Raw genomic sequence first — 22,691 nt, forward strand, 5'->3', positions numbered from 1 at the left:
TTAATGAGCATCTAAATCGTGATGGGCAGCATACTAAATGCTAGGAATATAAAGGTGAGTAAAAACCTGTTCTTTATAATCTAAGAACTCACATCCTATCATTGAAGGCATTGCAAAAGAGGATTTTCCCCTCCAGCTTTATGGAGATATAACTGACATATAATAATAGTTTAAGGTATACACTGTGATGATTTGATACACTTATAATACTGCAACATGATTACCACAATGAAGTTTAGTTAGCATCCTTCACTTCATAGAATTACCATTTTTGTTGTTTTGTTGTTGTTGTTATGGTGAGAACATTTAAGATCTACTCTCTTAGGGCTCCCTGCTCAGCAGGGAGTCTGCTTCTCCCTCTGACCCTACCCCCTCTTGGGCTGTTTCTCTCACTCTCTCTCTCTCTCAAATAAATAAATAAAATCTTTAAAAAAAAAATCTCCTTTCTTAGGAATTTTCAGTTATGCAATAAAGTCCTAACTATAGTCACCTGCTGCTGTACATTAGATCTCCAGAATGTATTCATCTTATAACTGGAAGTTTGTATCCTTTGAGGAACGTCTTCTCATTTCTTCCACCCCCAGCCCCTGGCAACCACCAGTCTACTCTCTGTGTGTATGAGTTTGGCTTTTTCAGATTCCACATAAAAGGAGGTCATACAGTATTGGTCTTTCTTTGTCTGATATATTTCACCTAACACAGTGCTCTCAAGGTTCCTCAATGTTGTTGCCAGTGGTAGGATTTCCTTTTCTTATGGCTGAATAATATTCCATTGTGTAGAATATATCACATTTTTTTTTCCTGTATCCATATCAGTCAGTGGACACTTACATTGTTTCCATGTCTTGGCTATTGTTAATAATGTTGCAGTGAACACTGGTAGCTATTTCAATGAGAGAGTAATTTTATTTCCTTTGCTTAAATACACAGAGATGGAATTGCCAGATCATATGGTAGGTCTGTTTTAATTTTTTGAGGAACCTCCATACTGTTTACCATAGTGACTACATCAGTGTACTTTCCTGCCAGTGGTGCACAATGTTCTCTTTTTCCCATCTCATCACCAGGATTTATCTCTTGTCTTTTTGATAATAGCCATCCTAACAGGTGTAAAGCGACAGCTCCTCATGGTTTTGATTTGCATTTCTTTAATGATGAGTCATGTTGAGCACCTTTTCATGTACTTGTTCACTATTTCTGTGTCGTCTTTGGAAAAATGTCTATTCATGTCCTCTATTTTTTCAATTGGATTATTTGTTTTTTGCTGTTGTATGAGTTCTTTATATTTGGATATTGGCCCTTATCAGACATCTGATTTGCAAATAATTTCTCCCATTCTATGGGTTACCTTTTTATTATGGTTTTTCATTTCTTATTTTATTTTATTTTTTTGCTAGGTGGTAGCTTTTTAGTGTGATGTAGTCCCTCTTAGTGATTTTTGCTTTTGTTACTTGTGCTTTTGGTGTCATAGCCAATCATTGCCAAGCCCAGTGTCAAGGAGATTTTTTCCTATGTTTTCTTCCAGGAGTTTTATGGTTTTAGGTCTTAACGTTTGAATCCTTAAACCAATTTCAGCTAATATTGTGATTAGTGTAAGATAGGGCTCCAATTTCATTCTTTTGCATGTGACTATCTGGTTTTCCCTACACCATTTCTTTTTTTTTCTTTTGTTTTTATTATGTTATGTTAGTCACCATATGGTACATCGTTAGTTTTTGAGGTAGTGATCCACTATTCATTGTTTGTGTATAACACCCAGTGCTCCATGCAATACGTGCCCTCCTTAATACCATCACCAGGCTAACCCATCCCCACCCCCTCCCCTCTAAAACCCTCAGTTTGTTTCTCAGAGTCCATCGTCTCTCATGGTTTATCTCCCTACACCATTTCTTGAAAAGACTTTACTTTCTTCAATGATTGTTCTTGGCTTCCTGGTCAAATATTAGTTGACCATATATGCATGGGTTTATTTCTGTGCTCTCAATTCTGTTCTATTAATCTATGTTTCTACTTCTATGCCAGTACCATACTGTTTTGATTACTATAGCTTTGTAAATATAATTTGAAATTAGGAAGTATAATGTTGTCAGCTTGTTCTTTCCCAAACATGCTTGTGCTTTGGCTATTTGAGGTTTTGAGCTTCCATACAAATTTAGGACTGTTTGTTCTATTTCTGTGTAGAATGCCATTGGAGTTTTAAGAGGAATTGCTTTGAATCTGTAGATGGTTTGAGATGGTGTGGATATTTTAACAATATTAACCCTTCCAATCCATGAACAAGGATGTCTTTACACATGAGGCTTTTAATGTCAGTTTGGGGCCCATATAAAATGGTTACATAGTAAGAGCCATCCTTGTGTAGGGCTTTTCAGAAATTTGTACTCTTTTCAAATACATGAACTCATTTGATACTTTCCACACTTCTGAGAAATAACTATCATTTTTATCACTCTCATATTATAGATCAGGAACTTGAAACTAGAGTCAGGACTATCCTCTAAGGCAGGGAAGAATTATGCTAGATGGTAGTGTTGGAGTAAGCCAAAACTTTGAACAATAGAAAAAACCTGAATAAGGGCACCTGACTGGCTCAGTCAGTTAAGCGTCTGCCTTCGGCTCAGGTCATGATCCCAGGGTCCTAGGATCGAGCCCCGCATCCAGCTCCCTGCTCAGTGGGAAGCCTGCTTCTCCCTCTCCCCCCTGCTGGTGCTTGCTCTCTGTCTCTCTCTCAAATAAATAAATAAAATACTTTTAAAAATAAAAGAAAAAAACTTGAATAAAAGTTAAAGTTATTTAGATGGGTGGGGAGTAGAAGATATGGAAATTAAGAGGAAAAAATGAAGAAAGAAAGCAAAATATAAATAGTTAAAAGATTGTAAGTAGTAAGCAAAGCCTGAGATTGGCCAACTGCCAGAAGTTTTCAAATTTAAGAACAACAATTTGTATAAAGAAGTACCAAGGACAAAATGTTGCTCCAATAACCACAACAGCAACAAAAATTGTGAATTTAGGGAAAAATATATATGTTTTGGATACAGAGAACAAAGTAATACTAGCACATTTTGTATGAAAATAAAAAAAAATATTCGGTATTCATTTTAATAAATACAGCTGTGTTTTCCAGAGGGCTTAAGACCATGAATCATCTTTACTTTTATAGCAAAGGGTGTCCAACTTCAAGGTCTCAGCATGACATGGAAAGGAAATATTGAATTGTTAGTATTTGCTTCCTAAGTCAAAGGAAGTTACTTGAGGTTTTAGGAGAAGGTGGAAAGAGAGTAAGAGAAGAAATTCAAAAGACAGCTTGACAGGACTAATTAAATCACTGGAGATCTCAGCTTACTGTATGAAAATACCAATGTAAAACCTAGTCTGAAAGGCAGAGTAGTAGAGAGCTAGCTTTTGGCATGCGTAGAATCGATGTTCTTTCACCAGCTATGAATGGTTTGGCTGAGAGAATATGAGAAGGGATGAGCATGTCCAGGGAGAGAATTAGGACATGACTCCTTCCCTCTGCTCGTTATAATCAAAAAGGCACATGGAAACATACCAATGTTTCTAAGCCACTAAATGTGATTTGCAAACAATATTATTATATGTGTGAATCAGAGATTGTGAAGTCTCTGGTCTGTAACTGTATGTTCCCTCAATGAAATATGGAAATGAAAATTATTTGAAGAGGGACACCTAGCTGGTGCAGTAGGTTAACCACCCAATCCTTGGTTTCAGCTCAGGTCATGATCTCAGGGTTGTCAGATAGAGCCTGCGTCGGATTCCTAGCTCAGCAAGGAAGCTGCTCCAGAATCTCGCTCTCTCTCTCCCTCTGCTCCTCCTATTCGTGCTCTCTCTCTCCCTAAAATAAGTAAATAAATATTTTTAAAAAATCGTATAAAAAACAAAGAAAATTACTTGAAGATATGATGCCAGTTACCAGAGATGGACTTTTCTAGTTCAGAACAACAATTGACAGGTTGAAATTGCCTAAGAAGAAATCACAAACTCAGATATTTGAATTAATTCTATAACAATGCTGATGTGAAGATGTTTATCCTCATTTAGATCAATATGATGGGATGATGGAATATACAGCAAAGACATAGGTCAGTGAAATTTATGAAAAAACAGAGCTGTGAAAATATTGTATCTCTCTGTATCTCCCTATAGTAATTCAGCCAAAATATTCTCAACATGAAATAATGATGTTCATACAAATCTTACCGACCTACAAAAGAAAGAACTTGATGACGTATTGACTATAGAGAATGTAAAATTAGGAACAGTTAAGGGGCACCTGGGTGGCTCAGTCAGTTAAGTGTCTGCCTTTGGCTCAGGTCATGATCTCGGGGTCCTGGGATCGAGCCCCACATGGGGCTCCCTGCTCAGTGGGGAGTCTGCTTCTCCCTCTCCCTCTGCCCCTCCCCCTGCTCATGGTCATGCTTGGTTTCTCTCTCTCAAATAAATAAATAAATAAAATCTTTAAAAAAAAAGATTAGGAACAGGTGAATAATAATACTTTTTTTTTTAGTAAAAAATATTTGGTACTGGAAAAATCAGTTTGTGGATAAAAAATATAGATTTAGGAGGTGATAGTTGGAGAGAGAGAGCTGAAGCTGTTGAGAGCCATTGGCTGTTGAGTAAGAGTCCCTCAGAGCAGGATGCTGACCAGAGCTGCACATACTGGACAATGAGAGGCAGGAGAAAGAAGAGCATTGAGCAACAGCTGGGAAGGATTTTAGGGTTTATGACCTCCATCTTGTGTCCCTACAGAAAATTTGTGCTTAGACCCTTCTAGAAATAGAGAGTGCACTCCCCCACTAAGATGCCCTATTCCTGTCTTAGCCCTGGCTTGAAGTCTGCCTTTATCAAACGTCCAGACCTGGATTCTAGCATGCATTCAGGAGTCATCCAGTGGTGGTCCTTCTTCCTTCAGGTCTTTCAAGGTGTGAACTGGGTGGTCACGCCCCTTCTGAGTGTTGGGCCCCCCCAGGTCCCATGGTCCTGTTTCCTCCAACCTCTCCTCACGTGGTATCACCTTCACTTTCTGTTTTCCTGATTCTCCTCCTCTGGGCACACTCTAATTAAGTTCCTTCCTAAAATGTGGTGCCCAGATTTAAACATGATGTTCCAAATACATTCCACACACCGAGGAACAGAAGGAGACAGATGTTTCCTTTGTTCCGAATCCTTTGTTTCTGTTCCTGCAGCCAAGGTTTGCAGGGGAGTTTGGCAGCCAGGTGTCCCAGTTCATTCCTGCTAATGTTAAATATGCAGCCACCCCAAAAGCCCTGTGTGTGTATAGCAAGTTCTTTTATTCATCTAGATCTCCTTCATTTTGGGATTCGAGGTCAATTCTTTAAAACTTAAAATGTGTAAATTAAGTCTATTTTATTAAATTACATTCTTAATTCACCAGCAAACAAATCAACAAGAGAATTTGAGCAAGATACAGAGTAAGCACAATGTGATTCACAGGCATGAGGACCATTTTTGGGAAATAGGGAAGGAAAAATACGTTTACTAATTTTTAGCAGTCTGTTACATAAAATCCATATAAAATGTGACGAGTTTTTTGATGTTTATTTTCTCCAGTTTCTTTAAGGTCTCTTTTGCTTCCTTTTCTCTAACATACATAAAATTAAAGTTCTGTCCTTGAAGGCACCAGTGGTGGCCTCTCCCTTTCTTCACTGCCCTTCTCCAAACAGTGACAGAGCTTAGAAGGCCGCCTTCTGGCTGCACCACTTACTAGCTGTGTGGCTACGGCGAATCTGACATTGTCTTTTAATCTGAGTTTCCTTACCTGTAACCTGGGCACAATAATAATATGTTTCTTGGAAGGATGCTGGCACGATTGCCCAAGATTCCTTATATGAAGCGTTCGACAAATTGCCACAAACAGAAAGGCCTTGGTAAATATTAGCTATTTTTATTGGACTACCACTGAATCTGGAAATTTTTTTTTATATTTCAGCACTTACATCAAAGCACATTTCAAGCATTTTCCAAATATGCGTTCACATTTTTGCTTCTTCTAAAATCTATTATGTCCGAAAGAAACTGTTGCCTACTCAGCTTTGTATCCCTAAGATCTGTCACGGTTCCTGGTACCCAGTGGGTCCTCAAAATATGCTCCTGAAATTCATGTAATACATGGATTAATAAATGAAGATGCGAGGCACTCTATGAGCTCGTGCGTCAACTTGACTACAGCTTGGTGATGGTGCTTATCAGGATAGAATGCTCCTGAGAACCTGTGACCTGTTCTTTACCTGTTAATGACTATGTTACTATCATTGCTAAGAGCTTATTACCATGTGCCAGAAACCGTTTATGGGCACTTTCTCCTTAATGCTCACTACCAACCTCTGACATAGATTTGATCACTAGCCTCCTCTTCCAGAAGAGGAACGGTGGAACAGGGGCTCACTCAGCTGGGGAGGGATGGCGACAGAACCAGAACCCACACCCCGTCTGGCTCCAGAGCCCAGATAACTCATCACTGCCCTCTGTTGCCCCACACCCTACTGATTTGCTCAAGCCCCGGGTTTCTATTGATACTAAGGATTTAAACAAAAAAGACTTTGCGCCAGATTTAAGTCAATTTGTACATTTGTTTGGTTCTCTCATGACTGCTTTCGGAAGCTACAGCTGATGGGCCACAGCACTTCCTTCTTCCCTCTGTTTGCCGAGCCCAGAGAGTTGTGCATGTGAGAAAAACAAGGTCAGCTGTCACTTTAGGGCAGTTTTACTGTGTCGGTGTTACTAAGATATCACCATTGAGCTGTTCCAGGCCAGGTGCATCACAGCCAACCTGCTCAGTCACTTTCTGTAACTCACCTGAAATAGACTCAGCCTCCCCAAACCTGGGTTCCCTTGTCTTTGAAATGGTGGGTGTGCTTTCTCACATTGTTACAAAGAGTGAGCGAGATAACATGTTAGACCATCTAACATGTTGTCTAGCTTAGAGTAAAACTTGTTTTTCTCGCCCAAATGACATGATAACCCAATGGGAGGCATAGGAATTCACATTGATAACCCTAGTTTGATGTAGTCTCTGAGACGTAGTGTACAAGGCGTATGCAGAATATGGAGATATCAGGGAGGAAAGATCCCGCCCCACTCCAGAAAGAAGGAGGAAGGTTCATAAAAATTGGGATTTCTGCCTGGTCCTTGAAGGAAATTTTTGGCTTCGGAAGAGCATGGCTAATTTAATAGCGAACTGTTTCCCTTGACTGCATGGGTGCAGAAACAGGACTGTTTCCCCAACATGCCCATCCCCACTGCCCAGCAGCCAAGCCTTACACACTATAGGAAGTCAATAAATATCTGTTGGATGAATTAGTAAACAATAGGGAATGTCACAACCAAAGGGATATACTGTATTGTGTAACACAGTAAGAGGTATTTTTAACTCCATTTTACTGCCGAAAAAGTTAGACTCAGAGAGGTTGTAATTTGTCTACATAGTTCATCTAGTCATGTATAATGAACTGAACATAGAATTTCTGTAAAATCTGTGACTATTTTTTTAAGGGTTTTGTCCTCCTAATTTGGAAAGAAATGCCAGAAAAAAAATCAAGTGTTCAAACTGCCTTGGAATCCAGTGGTGATTTCTTTCTTTCTTTCTTTCTTTTTTTAAAAAAGATTTTATTTATTTTTTGACAGAGAGACAGTGAGAGAGGGAACACAAGCAGGGGGACTGGGAGAGGGAGAAGCAGGCTTCCTGCTGAGCAGGGAGCCCGATGTGGGGCTCGATCCCAGGACCCTGAGGTCATGATCTGACCCGAAGGCAGAGGCTTATTAAGGACTGAGCCACCCAGGCGCCCCACCAGTGGTGATTTCTAATGGTCCTGATTTTCCTACCTGATTTAAAAGTCCATTGAATCTGTTGAGAGCTCCCTAATAAGGAGCTGCCACGAGGATTTGCAAACCATTAGAAGAATGTATGTCATGACATACAAAATTGGGGCTCTGCAACACACGTAGGCACATGAAGAAAAATACACACATTCAGATTGACTCAGAATTCCTGCTTCTGCAGCGAGCCTTCTTCAGTACATTGGAAATGTCAAGAGAAGTGATAGAATTAAGTGGCTGCTCTTCTCTCATTCATTAGGGGGTAAATATTCTAGCTCGGTATCTGTAGCATAGTAGATACCCAATTAATGGTTGATGAATAGAAGCATAACAGGCTGACTTAATTAAGCAATTAATTTAATAATGAACTCTTAAAAATACTTGAAATTGATCATTTAAGGGGGAAAAAAACTGTCTTTAGCAGGATTGAAAGCATAAAATGACCTTTACAACCTTGTTGATCTTAAACTCATACAAAATAGTGATATTTATTGTCATTTTTAAATTATAAAGAAACCAACTTAAAACACAAACATGCAAACATGTTTTTATTAAATAAAGGAGAAAATTTTTTGTAGGATAATTTTTTGTTTTGTTTCGTTTTAGAAAATTTGTGCAGAAATGGAGATATATGTTTAGAACAAGAAGAAAATATCAATCCCCTGAGATTATTTTATGAGACTTTTATTTTGTTGACCCCATGGCAAAGTAATCACAAGATTATTCTATTAATAGCTTCAAAGTATAAACATATAATAGCTTTAAAAAACAGCAGTCTCTATTCAACATTATTATTATTATTATTTATTTTTTAGAGAGGGGGTGGGGAAGGGCAGAGAGAGAGAGAGAATCTGAAGCAGACTCCCAGCTGAGCGCAGAGCCTGACTCAGGACTCGATCTCAAGACCCTGAGATCATGACCTGAGGCGAAACCAAGAGTCGGACACTCAACCGACTGATCCACCCAGGCACCCCTCAACATTTTTTTACCTAGCTTCTTCCATGAGTATTATCTATAATCCTGAACTGTGATTTATTATATGTTGTAAGATAGCTTCACATATTCTAGCGCTGTCTTTGTTTTCACGTCATATTTCTGTTAAGAAAATTGAAAATAATCCATCTAGGTGGAATATGACCAAACTGGACTATGTCAAAGATCTGAATAAAATACATATCACAAGTCAATAGCTTCTGTAGACACATAGTCAATACACTGTTTACCCTTAATTAAGAACTAGTACTTTCACTTTATTCTTTGGTGAAACTGAGCTCTTTAAAAGTAAGTATGGTGAATTATTCATCCTAAATTACTTGTGCTTAGTAAAGTACATTCTAGATACTCATTTAATGTTCATTAAATAAAGCAAATATAAGATGTAAGAAACCTCTTTTTAATATAACAGGTAATAAAGATCTATCCTGAAATTTTCTGTTCCATAAAATCTAAACATTAGTTTTTAACTGGAAATAATCATAAATGGTAGAGAGTTTGCATATAATTTTCAAATGCTGCATTTTTAAAAGTGTGTTCCATAGAACACTGCTTTCAAGGGTTGCTAACAGGTGTTTCTCTTACATAGGATGCGAGCTTTTCAGAGCTTTTATTTTAATGGGCTAGTATGCAACACCATGACCCAAGAAGAGATCTAATTACTCTATTTCCTACCATTATTTCACTGCAATTTCTTTTTTTGTTCAGTATATTTTAGGAAAGGCCACTGTGAATGATGTTGCAGATTTCAGATGGGTTAACTTATCCTTTGCTGATATGTGTCCTACTTTGTTAATAAGAGATTTTTTTTCCACATAACATTTCATATACCTCCCCAAATACCTCACTGAACTTATATTTCAGGTTGAATATGCATGTACATATATATTTTTTACATATATATATGTAATAGGTAGATATGATGGCTTCCAATCTATTTGATAGCCATTAAGTGTTATATATTAATTGCGATCATAATTTATAGACCTAAAATCTATTTATATGTTCAATTGCAAAACATTTTAAAAAGAAAAATTCAAATGCTTATCATATACTAATAAAAACTTCATATTAAAATATAAACTCAAACCAGTCTAGAAATTTGGGATTTGGAAACATCCAAAAAGTAAAGTTAAAAGTTGTATTAGTTTTGTAATTTCGTTAGATTTTTTGAGCTTTAATCACTAACAATACAAATCTAAACTGTGAGATAAAATATTGCATGTATTATAAGTACATTTTCTCTTTTTTAAAGGTTTATTTATTTGAGAGAGAGAGAATGAGTGGGGGGGGGATGCAGAGGGAGAGAGGATCTCAAGCAGATTCCCCGCTGAGCTCAGAGCCCAAGGCAGGGCTCCATCTCATGACCCTGAGATCATGACTTGAGATGGAACCAAAGGTTGGATATTCAATGGACTGCACCACCCAGGTGCCCCATAAGTACATTTTCTTTATTTTTTTTTTGAAGATTTTTTTTTTTTTTAATTTATTTGACAGAGAGAGACAGCAAGAGAGGGAACACAAGCAGGGGGAGTGGGAGAGGGAGAAGCAGGCTTCCTGTGGACCAGGGAGCCGGATGTGGGGCTCGATCCCAGGACCCTGGGACCATGACCTGAGCGGAAGGCAGATGCTTAACGACTGAGCCACCCAGGCGTCCCTATAAGTACATTTTCACATGAAATTATTTTATGCCCCTTTGGAAAAAAAAAAAAAGAAAGTGCAGGTCAAGTGATTTTATGTAAGGTGTTAAATGCAGATTCTCTTCTTCCTCAGAAGGAAGAAGAGAAATGACTGCAAGGACCTTGAAAGGTCAAGGAAAATTTAGGCCAAAACCAAGAATGCAACAAAAGAATTGCCAGAAGCAAAGAAGACACAATGAAAAGGAAATTCTTTGAAAAGGGAAGAAGAGAAAAATGACAGTTTAGGTCATTGGAGATTTAATTGACTCCTCAAAGTCAGAACAAAGCAGTCTGAAGACCTTTTACAACAGTCCTATTGAGAGACTTCACCCCAGCCATTAACATATCTTCCTAATTACGCTAGGCAACTCTCAGACAGGCTGTTAAACCCTGCACTTTTTGAGAAAAATAATTGGATAATAGCTTGAAAGCAATTAGGAGGATCATTGGATAAGAGATTCTGTATTATTTACCTGTGAGACCATGGTAAGTCTATTTCAAAAGTTAAAGCCCAGTTATAAATAATTATGAAAAATAACTTTCCTGAAGATGTAGAGCTCTCCTTGATTGGTGAACTAGAATTACGATTCTGTGTATCTCTGGATAATTTACTGTGCATGAATAATGTTAAATAGCTCTTTGACCTTCAAAACGTTAGGTGTACAACATCTGTACCATATATGGTTGACCTCGGCCCTTATCGATGCTTAAAATGCAAGACTGAATGGGTCATGAGACCTCACATGATGATCCCTGAATTTCAGGTAGCTCCCAACAACAGAAATAATCAAGAGAATGTCTTGGATAAACCTAGCTTCTGTTGGAGACTATCAAAATTATAGGACGAACTAAAGTAGATTTTGAAGTTTAGATATTTGGAGGATCTACGCCGATGAAAATTTTTTTTTGATGAAATTTTTAAAGTAGTGGCCACAGCCCACTACATTTTAGGCTCAGGAACAGGACATAGTTGTATCCACGTGCAGGCATTGATCTAAGGGGGACTGACCGGTTTAATTAAGGTTAATGGAGCAGTTCTTCAAATAAGCACTCTATTTCTGAATTCTGAAGAATTTCTATGTCTCCCAATCAGTTACGCTTGTTTCTCAATTTTATGGGTAGTGTGAATTTTAAGAATTGATCCTCCTACTTCCAAACAAGATTAGATTTCATTTTCTTCTACGTGTTTATTAGGTGTTAAAGATATCAGAGGATAGTTCAAATTGTCCAACCCTGTTCTTAATAAATGTTTTCTGGAGATCTCTCTTAGTGGAAAGAAATACGTCTCAATGATTCTGTTCGTATCCTAAGTGTTTTTGAAACTACTGTATAGTATTATTGTTTTCCTTCATGTTAGGGTATTTTCACAGGATATCCCTACTCCTGCAAAGGAGTTCCAGTTATAGATAGGTATGTTTATTTTCACTTTGCAGAAGAAAAGCCAAGAATCAGAGTAGTCAAATAACTTGCCACAAGTGAGCAGTATTTAGCTCAGGACCATAATTTTAGAAATAAACCATGATCCATGTATTGAGTGCTCACGATAGGCCAGATACTGTTCAAAGCACTGTAGATGTAATGTCTAATTTTATTCTGGAATGAATCCTAGAAGGCAGTTTCATGGACTTCATTTCCAGTTACGGAAACTGAGGTTTAAACAGTGCAATGACTTGTTCAAGGACCCGGGACTCAAGTGATGAGCTGAGATTTGCATTCAGGTCAGTCTTCCTCCCTGTTGCTCCTGCTCTCTGTAGGTCCCTAGGAGTATTTGCTGGAATGACCTCCTAGTAACGATTCCTGGGAGTCCTTGCTTTCTCCATGTCTCTCTCTTTATAAAGGTCTCCCCATTCTTTCTTTCTTTATTTTTTAAAGATTTTATTTATTTATTTGACAGAGAGAGACACAGCGAGAGAGGGAACACAAGCAGGGGGAGTGGGAGAGGGAGAAGCAGGCTCCCTGCAGAGCAGGGAGCCCGATGCGGGACTCGATCCCAGGACCCTGGGATCATGACCTGAGCTGAAGGCAGTCGCTTAACCAACTGAGCCACCCAGGCGCCCTCTCCCCATTCTTTAAATGGATCTCTTCTTACATAGAAACATGGAAAGAGAAAGACACTCTGTAAAGATTTAGCAGTGTCTTAAGGTATGTTCTACAGCAGGGTGAGATAACAAATAAACAGAGAAAATGTCTGTTATAAATGGCGTTATGAGGATGTATATACAGCCGGCCCTCAAACAACTGGGGGGCTAGGGGTTCCAATCCCCGATGTAGCTGAAAATCTGCATATAAATTTGCCTCCTATAAACTTAACTACTAACAGCCTACTGTTGACCGGGAACCTTACCGATAACACGAACGGTTGATTAACACGTATTTTGTATGTTATATGCATTATATAGCGTATTCTTAATAAACTAAGATAGAGAGAAGAGTGTTATTGAGAAAATCATAAGGAGGGGAAAATACATTTACAGTGCTGTGCTGTCAAAAGATCCGCATGTAAGTGGACCCCATGGTGTTCAAGGGTCAGCTGTATACACACACATGCATATAGCGGCATCCATGTAACTCTTACACTATTACATGAAAGCGTGTGATCGTTCCTACATTCTCCCTAACTTTAAGGTATAAATGTGATTCTGAGTTTCTTCTCAGAAGGAATGCCCTTGTCCCCTAACTGATACATAGATATGTGCCCATGAATATTCTGATGTGGACCACGAAACTAAATCTTATAAACCATTGTAGAGCATTTTTGGATGCTAGAATAGCATTTAATAACCAGTTATTGCCACAGAACACTAACACAGGGCTAGAATCTGCCTCTGCTGCCTAACCATACTTGGACATAGAGCAGGGACAGGGAATCGCGGCCCTTGAATTCATTCATCTCACCTTGGAGGCAAGTAACAGGAAGCCCCAAACCATTTATGCACCCAGTCACAAAGCACGGTGTCAATTTAACTTATGAAAAACTACCTTAGAGGGTTATGTGGTGTGCATTTCCATGTTGTGAATTTTTTCCCTGTTTTTGTGCGCATGTGACATTTATTTTATTTCTATGTGAGAGAAGCGCAGCGGGGGTATTTCTGCATCATTTTCTGTACCTGAGTCTCTCTTTATGGTTGCCCCTCTCCTGTTGCATTTTCCCTCTGACTCTATTACACTTTATCCCCCACCACCCCAATTTCTAATTCTTTCTGTTGTTTGTTGCCTGCTTCCTTTAGCCATAATATAAAGTGAAGTTGTAAAAGATAACTCTGAGTTGCTTTTGAGCTCTTCCTGTGATATGACAGCAAAACTAATTTGCTTTTATTTCTATAGCTCTTCGTTGATTCTTTCTTTGGATCAGATGCCCATTAAAACAAAGAATGGGGCAGAAATCCACATCTTGTGCCTTTCTGTGACTGTTTTGAACTGAATCCATGAAATCAATATATGACAATCAGCAGTTTAGAAGTTGGATTCCATCAGTTTATTTTAATGGAGTTTGTCTTGTGTTTTAAGTTGAATCGGTGCTCTTTGTTGCTCTAACACGAAGTATTGGTATGGTTGTAATAGGAGATTTTTCTTATGTCGTATGTGTACAGATATAAATCTTCTCATAGGCTGATCACAATTCTAAAATATTCTGTTTGACCCGTAATCCGTCCGCTTAAGTCTTATACATACCATTAACCCACCAGTATTTCAGACAATGAATTGATTGCAGATTTCAGGATGTATTTCTCCTGTCACTGTTAATGCTAATAGATCTGCATTTCGACCTGTCTTGCAGCACCATTTCACTGGAAAGAAAATTAATTTTTAGTGACCTAATCCTACATTTTCTTTATGTCTGATTTTCACTTGATTTAGAAAAGATAGCACATTGTTATCTACAACTTAGTCTTTTTCAAAGCAGCATTTCTGACCCATCTGCTAAGCCATTGTTTGCATTAGTTTGGTGTCGACTGTGAGAGCTGTCTATTTTATTTACTTGATTGCTAGGGCTGAGACAGACTCATCTTACCAACACTGCCCTCAGTGACCCTGACCAAGGTTCTCAGGTGGTCATTAGCCACAGTCCCCTCCTGGTAGAAAGGGTGGGACTGCAAAAAAGCTCATCCTAGCTACACCTTTACGTGCAATTACATCTACTGCACTTTGTTACCGAAGATGAAAGATAATCATCATACGTAACTACTGGTGGCCTCTGATGGAGCTATTATGGATGATTGTTCTCTTCTTTATGTTTTTTTATTTTTACAATGAACAAAGAAAAAGGCGCAGCTAATATATAGCTATTTTTAAAAAGAGGCTAATGTGACCTAGATAAAGGGGAATTTAAAACAGCTAGTTGATTAGACTCTAAAGGATGTGATTTGTCATAGACATAGTATGTTCCTCAAATATTTATAAAGGCTTAATAATAGGTGTGCTCTAAATATTTCATTCCCTTCAACCCCCCAAAATCTAGGTAATATTCATTAGTTCAAATAGTTATTAATTTAGTAGGCTTAAATAAACTAAGATGATATTTCAGGACTATTCAGGGAGACCAGGTTTTATAAATGATGCAAGCAAAACATCTATTTTCATTTACTATGAATATAAATAGTCAGGAATTCTATTTACCAAATGGTCTCGTGAGAGATCATTCAATTTCATTTTTAAATCTGTCCTCATTTTTAAGCCTATTGTCATTTTAAAATCTGTCCTTAAATAGTGTAACCATTTGTATGTGTATATATAGGCAGAAACATACACATTTATATACATACACATATAATTGGAACTAAATAGGTAAATATTATGTAAGTAGGCCTGTAAGCTTCTGTGCTCAGCTCTAGGAACTAATCAAGATAAGATGGCACTTCACTATGCCATTACTTACATAACCAAGCTACCCTGTTCCATGTATATCAAGCAGATACTCACCTTGGAATTTTGCTGTTAGATAAATAAATATTTTAGGGAGAAATTTAGAAACCCTGTTGGACTGTATTTATTCAGCACACATTCTAATGATACCCAGCATTTTGAAAATGGGTATTTATGGCTTGTGGAACATTTGTGATGCAGTGAAAATCCATAAATTGCGATTAACACAACAAAGCTGGAAAATGCAGGAAGTTGTGATTTCACTATCCTTCTGCTGAGCGGCTTGCAAGTGTGGTGGTGGGGTGTCTGTGGTATTCTAGTCCTAGCTGCGTCTTTTATTTCCATGCGGTGGTTACGTCTCATTCAGTGAAGTGACAGATACATCTCTTTCAGTGGGTGAGGAACATTGCTTGCTTTAGAGAGCACTTACTAAGGACAGTGATTTGCACTGACTTGAAAAGCAGGGGTTAGATGTCTACCGTGTATAAGTTACTCCCAAGTTGTGAGATAAATCACTTTATAATCTGTACTGGTTCTTCCAGTCCAATGGCTGGGAAATTACTAATCAAACATAGCTCTTCAAAGAGCTTGACTTGATATCATATAGTTGACCTTAGCACAGAGAATGTTTTGCTGGAAAAATTGTAAACTCCGCTGAAATATGTCCCTGGGTGTTTTGCACTATTTCCACTGATTTTACTGATCTTGGTCATCTGATGAGTATTTTTGGGATGGAAGAGACTTCTCAGTATGAGCTGTAAGGCTTTACATGTTTGACAACACGGAATGGCCATTTTGACATAATCACAGTAATTTCTGGGTGCTGATTTTAAAAAGTCAGATGTACTTGGTTTTCCCTTTCTTGATTTTTCTTATATTACTGTAACTTAGATGAGACAGTCCCTTCATTAGAGTACTTTATCACATATTGATGTCAAAGTCTCCATCTCTCTTTCTGACTCTCTACATGCATAGATATAATATAGATGTAGATATGTAGATACAGATCGAGACACAAATACACAGATGGAGATGTTTACAGATACTGTGAGTGGGTGTATGTGTGTGTGTATACACATGCAATAAAGTTTGACCTAATGGTGTTGAAATATCTAGCTGTTCCCTCTCCTAATATGCTCATAGTATCTCCACCGAGGCTGAAAGAAGGGGGAACAGGAAACAAAGAGGTCACCACAGTGGGGGCATTTCCTTGATGTTATGGTACCTCAATGTATGCTGTCTGGCAAGTGTTCCCAGAGGTCATAGAACAGAAGGGTTCAGAGACCAAACCAAGAAGATGGGCTTGCCAAGACTATCACATCAATGTAAACGTGCAGTGCGAAGTAGGAGGAAGAAAGTGGTAGGTAACACACTTAGGATGGGGTGCCGGAGGAGGGGGGCAGCTTGTGATCAAGTAAGGTAGACCTGTTGGCCTTTGGTGGGAAACTCGTCCAGGTGGCCAGACACCTGCTAGTCTGGTATTTATATAATTCAGTGTACTATCAGTGTTTTAATGCAGTGATACAAAATAGTAGGGATTGTGCTGGTAGAATATGTGTATTATATTTCTGCATTAACTACAAGTACACAAGTCAATGACAGAAATCATTCTGTATCTTTTCTAGTAATACCTATTTGCTGCTTTTCTTTTTAATGTTGTGTGTTTCAGACATGCAGAAATAGGCCCCAGAGCCTTAAGAAATAGTTTTGAAGGAAACTCAAAATGGAAACAATCTCATCTATTTTTCTCCCCAGTGAACCAGGAAGGCCTGCCATTTTTTTTTTTTTTAATTTCAGTATGGAAAACTTTAGTATAGGATCCCAGATGTTCTGAAAGTACATAATTTGAGAACCAGTGATTTAGTCTGAAGAAAATAATAATAGGACAACTAAATAACTATTTTAAGGCTATAAGTGCACATTATATGGAGGATGGCATCTAGTGATACTTAATTTACTGGAGTCGCTATTTTTACCCCTCGAGGTCTGACTGGTGACTAATTCTTGGGGGAGGAGGAGAAAGAGGTTTAAGAGCAATTTTACTGGATATTTCTTATTTGTGTAGATAATTGATTTTCTCACTTTTATCATTCTCTTGTATTATGTTTAGGAGATTTACGAAATATATAAAATGGTTTCAAATGATTTTGTTGGATGCCAGAAAATGATCAATTCATTTTTCTTTGTTTAGGGTAAAATTTGACACCTATTAATTAAAAAATTATCAAAACAGATGTGCTTCTTGTTATTCTTTGCAGCATCCTCTGAGGCTGATATCTGGAGGTTGGAAATTCTATGATTATTTCACTTGCCTCAGTTCTCTCTCTCAAAACCTCATAATCAGTCAGTTCTCAGAGCCACACAGATAAAATCCAATTCCCTAAGAAACTATATGACTTTCTTTTTTATTATTTTATTTTTAATTGTGGTAAAAAAACCCCACATAACCTAAAATTTATCTTCCTAGCCATTTTAAGTGTACAATTCTGTATTGACTAGTATATTCACACTGTTCTGTAACTGATCTCTAGAACTTCTTCAAAAGTCCCTTTCAAAACTGCAACCCCAAAGCAGGTAGACACCTTCCCCTTTCCTCTTCCCTCAGCCCCTGACAGCCACCACTCTGAGACTTTCTTCCTCTGACTCCTGTCTCTGCTTTTTGGATTTTCTCTAACTCATCTCAAAACCTGCTGTTCGGGCACACAAGATTTCCCATTCCCCGTTCAGGCTCCAATTTTAAGACCTTCATCCACATTCTTTCCCCACCCATTGTATGGTTAATTTCTGACTCAGCTTTCAGATACAGACTTACAAGACTCTCTCAGAATGGGAGATATGCACCTACTATGTGCTCCTATATGCACCCTTCATTTCCAACTATCACAACAATTAGCTTAAAACTTTTTTTTTTTTGATAGAATATGAGAGCTTCAAAAGTCAAACCAATAGCTACATAAAGCTATTTTGTCACCTACTGGCTGTGTGCCCTTGGATACATAAAGATGATGATGATGATATTAATTACAACAATAATGACAGCGAGCAGCCCTGGCTGTCACTTACACAACACTTCCTATGTACGAGGCACTTTTTAAACCTTTACATGCAGTAACTCATTTACTCTTCCTAATAACCCTATTCATGAGGTACTATGATTAAGCCTGTTGTCAGATAAGTAGAGAGGACAGGAACGCAGAGTGATTTGTTCAAGGTTACTTAGCTCCAAAGAACGGAATTGTTCCTGCAATCAGACACTTTGAATCTGAACTCATGTTCAGAAATATCACTGCTTTCTGGGGTGGACCTCCATTTCTTTATTTATAATAAGGGTTATTGTAACTATTTCAAAACTGGGTGATGAGCATTAAGTGTCCTAATCTATGTGAGTGGCTTAGCACAGTGCCTGATTTGTAATGAAAGTTTAATAAATAACAGCATTTATTGCTGTAATATATGTCAGGTGCCTTGTTTGGTGCTTATAAGCCTGTAGGCTTTCAATAAACGTGAGCTGCCTCCTTCTCTCTTTCTCCTTAATTAGAGAAAGTCAGAGGCGACTACTAGTGCTGAGGAGTTAGGTCGGGAGCATATTGCAGTGGCAACCAAGAAGAAGGGTAGTAACTCGTACAAGCTGGGGAAGAAGAGCACAAATTTCAGAAAACAGCCTCCTGTAACTGTGTGCTCATGCTTTGCTGGGATTGTGATAAAAACGTCTGGCTTTTGAATAATAGTTCTAATTTTGAAAGCATGTTCACGTTTCTCATGTCATCTTTATCTCACGGTTGGCCTTGGGAGAAAAGACATAATATCCCAATTCCCACGTTACAAAGAATCCTCCATGACTTACTGAAGATAAGAGTAGTTTGGGTACAAAGAAGAACTAGAAATTGTTGTTAATGTCAAAAGGTAATTCATCCTCAAACCGGGATGTTTTTGAGAGTGGAAGAGGAAAGGTAACGGTTAAGTTAGGAGAACAGACATAAACTGGGTCTGTCCAGGGTCTGGGAGGTGGTATGGGACCCTTTTCTTCTGCTCAGCAGATTCTCCCTTTTCTTGTTCACCTTTTCTCTTGCCCCACAAGCATCACACTGACTTAAAATATTCTTCTTCCTTGATCCAGAGAATGACTTCTCCTTCTCAGGGTGTCCATAGTTCCATTTGCTATATACACAACGTTCCACACTGTGAAAATCAAATGTTATCTATTTGAAAAGAATGAGAAATTTACCCTGATGCAATGACTACACACACACATACACACACATGTGTGCATGCGTGCATGCATGTGGGTGTGTTTGAGATAAAGGATGAGAGGCTAGCATACTTGGCTTGGTTTGCTTCTACGATGGAACTTCCCTTTTTGCTCTATTGAACCTCCTTTTTTAACAGTTATGTTGAATCACGTATTAGTTTCCTTATACTGCCGTAATAAAGTGCCATAAACTAGATGTCTTAAAAGAACAGACATTTGTTGTCTTACAATTCTGAAAGCTAGAAGTCCAAAATCAAGTTGTTTGTGGGGGTTGGTATTTTCACAGGCTTTCGAGGGAGAATCTCCTCAATCTCTGTGCTAGCCTCTGGTCACCCCCATGCTTACCCTGCCCTGCAGATAAGACACATCACTTCAGTCCTCCCTGTCTTCATATGTCATCTCCTGTGTGTCTGTGTCTTTACAATGGTCATCTACAGTCATACTGAATTAGGGACCCATCCTACTCCAGTATGTCCTCATCTTGACATTATGTTTGTAATGGTCCTACTTCCAAATCAGGTCACAATCAGAAGGACTAGGGGTTAGAAATTCAACTTTTTTTGTGTGTGTGGCAGGGGGCCATTATAACAATTAGTAAGAACAACCAAAACCAATCATATATGGAAGAATTGGCCAGTGTTGCACAGGCTGTATCGATCTCTCTTTTGTGATAATCTGTGTCTTAGAAAAGAAGAAAATATAAGAACTAGTTGTGTCTGCTGAAGATATAACCTCATAGTGACCCTTACTGTTCATTACCTGGAAGATGGTGACAGGATGCAATTTCATAGACAAATTATAAACAGAGTTACTACAAAATTAGTGTTTTGCTTAAATTATTTTCTTCACCTGCTGTGTTTAAAAGATACGAAAATTATTTTCCTTTTAAAATTAACAAAATTATATTAGTGTTCTCTTGATAAATGTAATTACATAACGTCTTAGTCATGAATAGTTGCTGATTGAAATGGGAAATAGTTTGGTATTTTAATAGAATTATAGATTATTACAAGATAGATAGTTTACACTCCAGAATGTTGAGAATGACAAAGAAGTTACTACTCTAACCTGCTCTGGCTTTACATGAACTACAGCACATGGTGGTACCTGGATAGCTTCCACATTCCCTGCAGGACACAGCTGGAGGAAAGAGGCAATAGGGCCGAGCAAAAGGCACTCTGGGAAGAGTGACAGATCCTCTGGGAAGAGATCAGCAATCCCAAGCAATGAAGTCTCAAAGAGAGGGGCAAAAGTTAAAGCCACTGAAGGTAGCTCATTGAGGCACCAAATGGAGAGGGTGGATGGAGGTGCTGAGCAGGCAGGATGGAGAAAGCACAGGTAGAGTGTTGGCTGATGGCTTCTGTGAATGTGGAAGGGCTGGGATTAGCACCTAGTGTGTCAGGCAGTCCCTGGGACTAGTTGGAATATGGGTCTGGACTCACGAGAACCAGGTTCATGTGCAAGACCTCAGAAGCATGCGTTGCCCCGTTTCCTCTACCCACTTCTACCAAGATAAAGGAGCATCCTTAAAAGACCATTGCAGGTAAGTGTCCTGACCTTGCAGCTTGCTATTTCTTCTGAACCCACTGACTCTTCGGCATACGATGGAGTCTGTTACAAAACTCACAAGCATCCTTCGTGCCTCTGCTCAGGGACCTCCATGGTTCCCCACCAGGCAACTGACATTGTTCCTCTCTGACAAAATTCAGAGTTTTTCAGAGTTCAGCCTGCATCTTTCCAGATCTCCTACTCTCCTTACTGTTCAAATAGACTTTCAGTAGTATCTGTGGAGGGAATGAAATCCAGAATGTGAAGCTGTCCATACTGTTGCTCCTCGTCTCCTCCGAATTGCTATTTCTCCCAAATGAAGGCTCCATATGACAGTGATGTCCCTTCTGTCCACCAGCCGCTGACCCTTTCTCTCACGGCGACAACCTCCATGGAATGTCTTCCTTCCCTATCGCTGATACAGATGCGCTTGTACATTCTCACGCGGACTTGCTGCTTTCCTATCTTCCTGAGTTTATCTGGACGGCCTGCACCCCGGCTCATGGTGCCTCATCACAACCCTGCTCCTGGTTCAAAGCACAGACTGCATCCGGTGTCTCCTCAAAGCCTGTGTATGGCAAGGCTTTTGTGTGAAGGTAAGTCTTTGGTCCAGAGTCACGTTTGCATCTAATGTTTTCCTCTACAAAGTAACTTTGAGTGAACATTTATCCTGAGGGACAACTGGAAGTGAAGACACACATATCAGTTTGTAGCCTTTCATATGAACTTATTACGTGAAACTTATGCTAACAAGGCAACAAAGAATTCATGAGACTCATTGTGAAGATTTGTGTGACCACCATATCGGATATCATTACAACAAAATCAGATCTGTTCACCTTTGATGGCGACCAAACGATTCATTTTGCTGTGCGCCCAGGCTTCTGTCCTTGTTTACTGTGCGCAAAGAGGAAGTGCAGATCGTCTCTCTGAGGTTAATTGTTGCTTTCACAGCTCACTCACCCTCTTCCCTTGCACCCTGTAGGATTGTCTCTGACCTATGACGTTCTTGTGAAAATTGATATCCATGGTTTATGGGCGACAGGAATAATTCAAATGATGACGGATCCCTGGAGGTGGGGGGTATAGTTAAGCATGCGTGTTTTTTTTTTTATAAAGATTTTATTTATTTATTTGAGAGAGAGAGAATGAGAGAGAGCACATGAAAGGGGGGAGGGTCAGAGGGAGAAGCAGACTCCCTGCCGAGCAGGGAGCCTGATGCGGGACTCGATCCAGGGACTCCAGGATCATGACCTGAGCCGAAGGCAGTCGCTTAACCAACTGAGCCACCCAGGCGCCCCTAAGCATGCGTGTTTTAAGATGACAGTTGTGAAGATACAAAAGCTCTGTCTGGCCTTCCTGGGCTCCCACTTTACATTAAAATGTGGTGTCTCCATCGTGATTTATCTACTTCTTTCTGTTTTACATGCATTTTTGTATTTATGCTTTCTATGCAGTGACATTAAACAAATTTGATATTTCGTTATGATCGATTCAAGTGCGAG

At 38.9% G+C, this 22,691-nt stretch overlaps 1 protein-coding gene across 1 annotated transcript in view; it reads left to right on the top strand.

The window, feature by feature from the left end:
- The window catches only part of NALF1 (NALCN channel auxiliary factor 1), a 612,892-nt gene that overhangs the window by 66,716 nt on the left and 523,485 nt on the right, over positions 1-22,691 (top strand). The gene's annotated exons all lie outside the window — the stretch shown is intronic.

Source organism: Mirounga angustirostris, unplaced genomic scaffold (genome assembly GCF_029215605.1).
Source record: "Mirounga angustirostris isolate CCGP_5_RB_7025 unplaced genomic scaffold, mMirAng1.0.hap1 SCAF_3, whole genome shotgun sequence".
NCBI classification, from domain to species: domain Eukaryota; kingdom Metazoa; phylum Chordata; class Mammalia; order Carnivora; family Phocidae; genus Mirounga; species Mirounga angustirostris.